Source organism: Triticum aestivum, chromosome 2D (assembly GCF_018294505.1).
Source record: "Triticum aestivum cultivar Chinese Spring chromosome 2D, IWGSC CS RefSeq v2.1, whole genome shotgun sequence".
Lineage (NCBI taxonomy): Eukaryota > Viridiplantae > Streptophyta > Magnoliopsida > Poales > Poaceae > Triticum > Triticum aestivum.
Genome location: NC_057799.1, coordinates 203,075,699 through 203,085,698, shown reverse-complemented (window position 1 = coordinate 203,085,698; position 10,000 = coordinate 203,075,699). Strand labels below are relative to the sequence as shown.

General features: G+C 42.9%; 1 long non-coding RNA gene and 1 pseudogene across 1 annotated transcript; both read right to left on the bottom strand.

Annotated features, from left to right (window-relative positions):
- Positions 1 to 6,899: 6,899 nt before the first annotated feature.
- LOC123052561 (uncharacterized) lies at positions 6,900 to 8,454 on the bottom strand. The gene is made up of 2 exons (XR_006424774.1): positions 8,162 to 8,454; positions 6,900 to 8,125 (listed from the first exon to the last, which is right to left on the bottom strand). It is a non-coding gene; the product is annotated as an uncharacterized lncRNA (long non-coding RNA).
- LOC123055750 (uncharacterized) lies at positions 8,455 to 9,316 on the bottom strand (annotated as a pseudogene).
- Positions 9,317 to 10,000: the final 684 nt, after the last annotated feature.

The following is a 10,000-nucleotide window of genomic DNA, read 5'->3' as shown; positions in this document are numbered from 1 at the left end:
TGCGAAATGGTATTATGTACGAGGTTGCTGTTTCTAGACGTGTTCAGGACGGTAGGAATAAATCACGTCTCCTTTTCAAAATGCGGTGTTCGTTGTTGATTCTCCCTAATTCGTTAGCAAACTTAGCTAAACAATTGTGTTAGGAATAAGAAAGCGATGTCGGCGGAAGAAATACGAAGAAACCTATCACACTTTTGTAGTATAGACGCGGTGCACCTGATTTTATAGGCATCGGAATGGGTTTATCTTGGAAGATCTTGACTTCTCCATGCCTTCTGCCTCCGACACATCATATCTCCTATGCCGACCTCGTACTTTTGATCACTTCTTCCTTACGAATTGTATCTATTACGAATTGTGTCTATTTAAGCTTTTTCTCGATTGATATTCATTTTTTCATCTATCTCATGAAATTTCCCTTCTATTAAGCGATAAAGAGCAATTGACGAAGTCAGCAGGAAGTCCGTCAGATGACGGTATGGATCAAAGGAATCCTCCTATCTTCGACTAAACACCCTTTTACTGGGATTTCGCATTCCTATTCCGATTGGCAGAAGCCTTTCTTTCTGTTTGTGCCGCCCTATGGCGATTTCTTACTCAACGTTTGCACTTTCTTACCAACTCTTGTACAAGTTAGGTTCAGCGTTGTTCTGACAATTAAGATTTCTCTGTTTGACGGTTTTTACCTTCAACAACCTTTGTTGCATCACGTCTCGATAGCTTTAGTGCTCGGAGAGTAAGCATAGCATATTGTCAGCTAGTTATTTATTGATAGCAAATAACTAGTAGGTCAAGCCGGAGCCTTCACTCACTCAGCTTGGGTCAGCACCGTATCTCTAATTGGCGGAGACGAACTCCAATCCACCCACTTCATTTGTTTCCCAAGGAGGGTCATCAGCGAGTCCGCTCTCCCCAAGGTAGTTAAAAGGCGTAGGTACGCATTCCCCTGCACCAATTTACCGAAGCACTTTACCTTTAATCACTAGATGGGCTCGAGCCAGGGTCCTATTTTCGTTCTCCATGACTTCAAAGCTGCTTCTCTTTATCAATTCTGGACAGTTCTATAAACATTGGTACCAGGGGTTCTATGACCAAAAATCTTATATTTTTTCTCCTGGCGTTTATGTATTTATTATCGCTGTCTAAATGCGATGACTGTCGTCAGCAAGTATCCAGTGCCCATAGTCGAAGAACTCCTGGATGTCTGGTGCCTCATGGTTTTCTAAACCCGATCTCAGAGCTGGTTATCACCAGATTCGTATGGCAGCTGGCGATGAATTCAAAACAGCCTTCCAGACTCTGGAAGGGCACTACGAGTACAAGGTCATGTCCTTCGGCCTCGCGGGAGCACCAGCCACCTTCTTGGGAGCCATGAACGCCACTCTCAAACAAACCCCTTCTGTGCAAATGCGCCCTGGTGTTATTTGACGACATTTTAGTCTACAGTGCCTCTCTTGAAGATCACACAATCCACTTGCAATCAGTGCTTGAGTTGTTAAGAAGGGATCAATGGCAAGTCAAACGCTCAAAGTGCTCTTTCGCTCAACGCCAGTTATCCTATTTGGGCCATACTATCAGCCAGCATGGGGTTGCCACTGAAACCCACAAAATTAAGAACATTGCCAACTGGACTTCTCCGCAATCAGTCAAAGAAGTCCGCAGCTTCTTAGGTTTGGCCGGCTATTACAGGCGCTTCGTTCGCCATTTCGGCATCATTGCAAAGCCACTGACACATCTCCAGAAGAAACATGGGGAGATCCTGAGCTTTGAGGCAACTAAAGAAACAGGATGCTTTTCAGTTATATTTAAGAACAGAAGAGGAAGACAAAGCAACCCTAGGATTTCTCTGCTCCCAGTGCTTAATACAAAAAGCTCGACATAAACCCAAGGACGGGCAACCGCTGCTAAACCAGGATCTCCATCTCTTTGAATAAAAGCCATCCTTTCCATCGACCAACCTACGAGCATCTTCGGTACTATAATGAAGGACGTTGACACTACCCCATTCTACGTAGCAGGGGTAATTCCAGAAACATCCTATCTAAAAATCATTTAGAGATAAGTTTCTATAGAAAGATAAGCGGGTGTACAAATGAACTTTCTTATGATACTATGATACTCAGATACCACTCATTGGATGGGACCGGTGGACCATTGATCGATAAAAAGTAGTAAATAAGCCCTTTTCTCACAGGTACGAGAGATTGCACAACCTTTCCTTGAACGCTTGAAGTTCTAAATAAATCTGAAGAGGAAGGCCAATTGTATCATGTCAGCAATGGTACTCTCCTGGGCTATAGACTGTCACCTGCTTCAAGGTATCTTGCTTGTGAAAGCCGAACAAAGAAGAAAAGAACGAAATGGCGGTTCATCAGTAGTCAAAGGTGCAGACTTCATTCTTTGTTTCCTTCATCCTCTACCATTACATTTTGCTTTTTAGGACTACCTAAAGGAAAGGAATAGAATGATCCATAGTCGTACCTACTTGAGGGCACCGAATGCATACAGCTTACGTCAACTTTATATATATATAATTATTGATTCCATTCACACCCTTTGGGAACAGGAAACGGAGAACTTGTTGCTTTCTTCTGTTTTTGCTGTAGCTGAGGACAATTTAGATTGAAATGATTGACTTGATCTATGTATGTGGTCCAAACGGATAGGTAGAATTACCCAGAGGGAGCCCTAGTTTCAGCATAAAAGGAAGAAGTCAGGTCCGCGCGGTTCGCCTTTTCGAATGCAGCAGTGTTTTTGGCTTTGGCAATACCAACTAGCTAGCTACTTACTTGTGTGGGAGTCCTATAAAGAAAAGCCTGAGTTATAGACTGACTAAAGAAATCCACCTAAGCCGTAAGTTTTTGTTACAGCTGGCACACCTGCTTGCAAACTAGAAAATCTGATTCTAGTAGAAAGTGGACTAAGTCTTAAGAGAGATAAGCCGGTCTTTATACACTGGCCCTACTTCGAATTCAATCAGTGGCCAGATGCATTGTAAGCAATTCCAGTCCCAGCTGCTGAGGTGGCGTAGTCAGCCCTACCTAAGTATTGAACAAAACCAACCATTTGTATAATATTATCCTATCTTGCATATTAATTAAGACCACTTATTAGATCAAGGTTGGCATACATAGCATAGGAAGGTGGAGATCTGAAGTAATCTATATGTCCCTCAGCCAGTCATCCATTTCTCTGGATATGAAGTTTACAACATCAAAAAAATGACCCTTTTCATAATGAAATCCATTACATGCCATCCAAAGAACTCTGATCTGGATTACCAGCTTTGGGGTGGAAGGACGGATCGATCGACCAAGCAACAACGATCCCTTTACGATGGTCAAGTGTGAAGGTCCCGATCGGATTGCCGATCTGCCAGTGTTGTTTGACTGATTTTTTTCATCTCAAAACCATTGATGCTGACCTGTCACTGCTCAAGTGATTTTCCTGCATGGTTCTAGGAACCAAAAGAAGACTTTGGGTAGGTCAACGATAGATTCTATGTCTATAATGGAACGTAGGTTCTTTTTAGGAGGAAAGCTTAGAAGGATTCTTTTCAGAGCGTAAGAACCATCGAAGAGCATGGGATTGGTATTGCTGGCAGGGACTTTAAAGTGAGATCTTGATCACTAAACCCCTGCTGCTTTTGATCATTCCTGCTAAAGCAGTTGGCAATGACTCATTGGAAACTTCTATTGGATCTGGGAGAAGAAGAAATCCAATCAATGGGTAGGTAGTCAATTTCTGGCGAAAGCACAAACCTTTTCTCTTACTTAAGGCGATAAAATCCATTCATTTCGATAATAATCTGTTTGAGATGTGTTTTACCGAGAAGGTATATGGTTTACGGTTCTAAGCCGTTGAGTTCGTGTTTTGGTAGTTGTTGTTTTGAAGGATGCGGATCCAGAGTTGAAGGATAGCGAGGCATACCAATGCCATGCCAACAAGAGGAACCATCCGGACTTAAAACAGCCGACCTACCCCCTGCCACTTCTTCCTCTAAGTCAAGTTGATAGATTTCTGTATGAGTTTTCAAGTGCCATCTCCAGTCTAAGCGGTTGAGTTCAGTGATTGTATCGAACAAAAGCCCCCTCCCAGGGCAGGTACGCGACTGTCTCTCTTCCAAAGTGTGATCATCTTCTCCAGTCTCCCGTTTCCACCTATTTTAAATGGTCAGCCTGTGCGGCATCAATTGAATTTGAATTCTAAAATAAAGTAGACTTCGGTGAAGGAACCTATTCTCTGCTATCTGCTTCGGCCATCTCATCTGGTTTCGGCCTTCTTTGTGAGCAGCTCCTAACTCGCTCGACGGGGTATGATCGCTACTGTTGATAGGTCGATCGGAAAAGAATAAGTTCCAGGACTAAAAAAAAAGAAAGTACTCTAACACTTTCTTCGCCATTCTTTTCTATGAGGAGCTCTATTTTGCTAATAAAAATGTAATGCTACCTCCCTACGGTGATTCATAACTAGAAGAACTCGTTGGCACAACCGGACCTTATTAAAGGCCTCGGCCGTCTGATCGACTGAAAGATCTTATCTTGGAGTTCTAGTATGGGTCGTCGGCCCTTTCTCCTCCTCAGTAGGTGCAAACCCTGGTTCTGTAAATGATTATAACTGCCTTGGAGCTAGATAAGCAAACCTTCTTCTGTTTGAGTATGATGGATGTTACACCCACTGCCAGATACAAGCAAAAGCTTTCCAGCTAAGCTAGGAGTCAGAACGAACTCATGAAGCTATCCTTCTTCTTGGATCTCAAGATTCAAATGGAATTTTATCTCCCCGGATTTTGGCTTTAATTTCCACGTTATACTTGAGTTAAGCAAGGCACCAGCATGGGAGAGAAGATAGCCCCTCGGGATCGCTTACTAGCCGGCCTGCTTGATTTATTTATGAGGTATCCAGATGGCACTGCACCGGCGAGGGAAAGGGAAGCTGATGAGAGGTAAGGGAAAAGTCCATTTAATGAATAGGTTCACTACAGACTGTACTATCTCTAGACCCCCTCTCTATACTCTCTCATAATATATGGATCCCCCGGATAATATTGATCCTCCAACAGCTGACATATCTTATCTAAACTCCCGGAAACCTGGGCATGGCTTTTTCGAACTTAGTTGATTTCGCAAGAAGCAACTTGAAAATCACAAAGACTACATCTAAACAAACCTTACGTCTTCGTTCGGCTCATTCTTGCTTATCTCACCCTATTTCCTTACTTTAGCTTAGAAGTAGGCATATGGGAAGTTACACAAAGATGACTTATCGGTTGGCCTAAGCTTACTCGATTCCATTCTTTCCAATATCATATACGCCTAGTGAAATGCATCTATCTCCTCGCCTCCCCTTCTTTCTTTTTATCCATTTTATATACCTAGTCGAAGGCTACTTCAGATTATAGGGCGGGCTTTTCTACCCATTGACCGGGACCGATCACTGTGTTTGACCGCTCTTGGTATTCAGACCTTGGACTTTTTCGCTAGGAGCTGATCCATTCTTTAAGAGCTCTATACATAAAGAGAAGGCGTATTCACTTAAAGGACTGTGAAATCTACCCTATGCCCCGAAAAGTCTAGGCACCTAAATAAAGTAAAGATGGGATCCCTGACCAATAGATTAAGCTATCCAATGAGTTAGGAACCTTTTTTCTTCCCCCTTCTCTTCTCCGCTTTGCTCTCTTACTCCTTTTGCAGATGGTTGGTCACCACTCTTAGGCTTTTTGTTCTCTGCTTGTGGTGGGTCTCCAATCTTGATCCGGTGCTGACATAATAGGGAAACCTACCCAAAAAATGCCTCCTTTTCCGGTCCGGTTAACAAAGCCTGTAAACTAAGAGCGGAACGAAGAGCTAAAACGTCACCTTTACCCTTATCCTATTTCTTTCTTACTTGTAAACCAGACCGCGTCATTCCTTTTTTCTTTCTTTGGTAAGGAAGGGACGGCTATTCCCACAGGTTGATCTTGATAAAATGTGCAGCGGTAAGCAACTAATAATCTCGATGCAGGACTGCCGTTCCCATAGGTTCCTCCTCCAAAACCTTCTTAGGCGAAAAAGACTGGAAGGGCTTATTCCCACTGCTGATTACTGAGAACCTTTTACCGGGAAAGATTTCCTTCTATGCCTAGTGGTTTTTGAATTGGAAATGGGAAAGGCAGAGAGAATTTACTCAAATTCCACTATGTTATGTATACAATGATCGGGTTGCGTCTGGTATGATCGGGGTGCTTTATCTAAACTAGGCAGGATAACTTTGCTAACTTTCCTACTCTGATAGCATCTCCGAACGGCAGGTACCCTCAACCGCCGTAACGAAGGAATGAATCTATTAAGTGGGAAAGAGCCCTCATGGCAGCTATATCCGCGAGGATTCCAAGTGTTCTAATTCATCTCGTTACAGACCCACATCAAACATGCAACTGCTTGTCGCATACTCCTGCTACTCCGACCTACGCTTCTCACATCGCATCCTTGGTCCTTAAACGACGGTATATTCTTTTTTCCGGGTTCTATGAGCGTAAATGGAGACACTTCCCCCTTCTTCGACATATGAATATGCCTCGCCTCGAAGATAAAGAAATCCTGAGTAAGGAGAGAGATTCTCCACACGAACGAATGACCCGTCAGGTTCGAACTGACTTAGGTTGGACCAGGACCCACCTATCTCCACCAAGAAGGAATCGCTTTGGTTACGCACTTCAGTTGGCGATAAAAGCCAACCTAATCTGCGGGCCGGTAGGCCAGCCAACTAACTCTTCAAATGAAGAACTTATTTCCCCACACCTATCTCTATGAAACTTCCTTCATAGTTAGGAGAGGTTTTTTTTAGCTTTTTGTCTCTTTTACCGCAGGAAGTTCTCCAAAATTATGAAAGGCCGAAGGGCTTTGTACCAACCATTCTAGTGTGGTTGGATTCTGTTCAACAGCCCAAGGACTTTCCGCACATTTTTGGTTCTTTCCACTGCTTGAAGTGATTGCGACAACTACGAAGAAACGACGAATCCCAACTACGGATATATAAGAACCGAAACTGCTCAGAGCATTCCATCCGGCGTAAGCATCTGGATAATCTGGAATGCGACGTGGCATACCCGAAAGCCCTAAGAAATGCATGGGAAAGAAGGTCAGATTAACCCCGAAAAAAGTGATCCAAAAATGGATTTGGCCTAAAGTTTCATGATATGTCCGACCAAAGATTTTACCCACCCAATAGTAAAATCTAGCAAATAAAGCAAAAACGGCTCCCATAGAAAGTACATAATGGAAATGTGCAACCACATAATAAGTATCATGTAGAGCAATGTCTAGCCCAGAGTTTGCTAGAACTATTCCAGTGAGCCCTCCTATGGTGAACAAAAAGATGAACCCTACAGCAAATAACATGGGTGTTTTGTATTGTATCGAACCTCCCCACATGGTAGCGATCCAACTAAAGATTTTGATTCCTGTGGGCACAGCTATGATCATGGTAGCTGCGGTGAAGTAGGCACGCGTATCAACGTCTAAGCCCACAGTAAACATATGATGAGCCCAAACTAGAAATCCAAGAACACCTATACTTATCATGGCATAAACCATGCCTAGATACCCGAAGACCGGTTTTCTTGAAAAGGTCGATACGATATGACTAATAATACCAAATCCAGGCAGAATGAGAATATACACCTCTGGATGACCGAAGAACCAAAAGAGATGCTGGTATAATATTGGGTCTCCCCCTCCTGCAGGATAAAAAAAGGTTGTATTAAAGTTTCGATCGGTTAATAACATTGTAATTGCCCCCGCCAGTACCGGAAGTGATAATAAAAGTAGGAATGCTGCCACTAGAACGGACCACACAAAAAGTGGTAATCTATGCATAGTCATTCCAGGTCCACGCATGTTGAAGATAGTTGTTATAAAATTGATAGAACCTAAAATTGATGAAATACCTGATAGATGAAGACTAAAAATTGCTAAATCAACTGCTCCTCCAGAATGGCTGGTAATACCACTTAAGGGTGGATAGACTGTCCACCAAGTGCCGCTGCCCACTTCTACTAAGGCTGAGCTTAATAGGAGCAAGAGACTTGGTGGCAACAACCAGAATGATATATTATTTAATCGTGGAAATGCCATGTCAGGTGCACCTATCAGAATTGGAACAAACCAATTACCAAATCCACCTATCAGAATCGGAACAAACCAATTACCAAATCCACCTATCATCGCCGGCATAACCATAAAAAAGATCATTAAAAAAGCATGAGCCGTTATTAAAACATTATAAAGTTGATGATTCCGACCAAGAATTTGATCGCTGGGTCGGGCTAATTCCATACGAATCAGTACGGAGAAGCATGTGCCCATCACTCCTGCAATGGCACCGAAGATGAAATAGAGAGTCCCAATATCCTTGTGGTTAGTAGAGAAGAGCCATCGAACCATATTTTTCATTTTTTATTTGAGAAATGAAAACTTACCTTATCAAAGAGGGGCCGGGGGGCTGGAAGAGAAAAGAAAGAGGGGCTCGCCCGGGGGCTGGAAGAGAAAAGAATTAGAATTACTAAGCTACCCCGCTCTCTTTTTTCTAATTCCCTTCTAAGATCCTCCGACTTAAACAAGTCGAGAGCATGCTCGTGCTCAGCTCTTTCGAGACTTGCCTTGCTCTTGGGGATTTCTTCCCATCGGATCCTCTGTTCCACTTCCAGGCACCTCCTTCCGGAGCTTTCCGCCTCAAGGAGATCCCGGTTGTGGGAAACAGCATCTCTAAAGAAAACAGATCCTCCCTCATTCTCCCGTAGATCTTGATAAGACGCTTGGAGAACAGTGAAAGAATCAGTTGCGTGAATATGGTCCAGATAGGAACGAAGCGCTTCATCGACCAAGTAGGGCTCGATCGGTAGATAAGGCCCTATTCTTTGATAAAGCGCCAGAAATTCCTGAATGACATCTTATCGCATACTAGACAGCTTTCCTTCCATTAGGAAGAGCTTAAGCCGTCCAGGTATGTCCTCCAGAGGGGTATTGTGATTAAGCTCGTTCTGAATGAACGTAACCCATCCAGGATCCTGCTCATAAAGGCTCAGATAGAAGTTTAGCCCTTCTAAATGAGCTAGAGCTTGGGGATCCTGAATCTCTGGAGGAAGAGTAATAAGGAAGGAGGCTCCGAAAATATTTAAAATTGGGAGAAGAATAATAGAAATAAAACGAAAAATAAATAAAAATAGACAAATAAAAAATAATAAAAAATCGTATATATAAGGAAACTTAATACAAAAGTGCAAATAGAAAGCAGTAAACCTGCTAGTGGAGAAGAGCCATCGAACCATATTTGTCATTTTTATTTGAGAAATGAAAACTTTCCTTATCAAAAGGGGCCGGGGGGCTTTTTCACGAAATAGTCTCCTAGAAAGGGCGAACATCAACTTTAGGGATTAGCGTACATCCTGAAAATGGCGCTTCTTTCCCTGAAAAGGCGCCACCCAGGAAGGTGCAGGCGTCATTCATGAAAAGGAGTGCTAATGGGGATTTTCCAAATCATTTGATCGACCTTAATGATCGACCGCTACCGGACAACTTTGTCAACCAATTGAATGACGCGAAAGATAGAATGTTGGATGGGCACGAAAAAATAAAAAAAGAGGACGCGTTGGCCCATATACGTTCTCTTTACCCGGAATCTTCGAATTCAGCGGACGCAATTCGGGACATCAAGAAGAGTATCTATTCCAATAAGTGGTTCCTTTCTGAGTTTTGGAGCCATTTGCGCTATAGTGCTCCTTTAGCGAATCAAATCGATAATCCACGAGAGTGGGGTCGATTTGATAAATGTTTGAAAAAGATCCTGACCTGTAATGGTCAATCGAGCGACAATTTATCAGACCTCGTGAATCTTGAAGTCGATTTAAATAACCCCCGTGTAAGGGGGACGATTCTTCAACCTTATTTTGATGCTCTCAAAAAGCCAAAATAGGGAGTTATACTTTGGGTTAAAGTAGAATTCGTTCTTAAAATAGTGAATT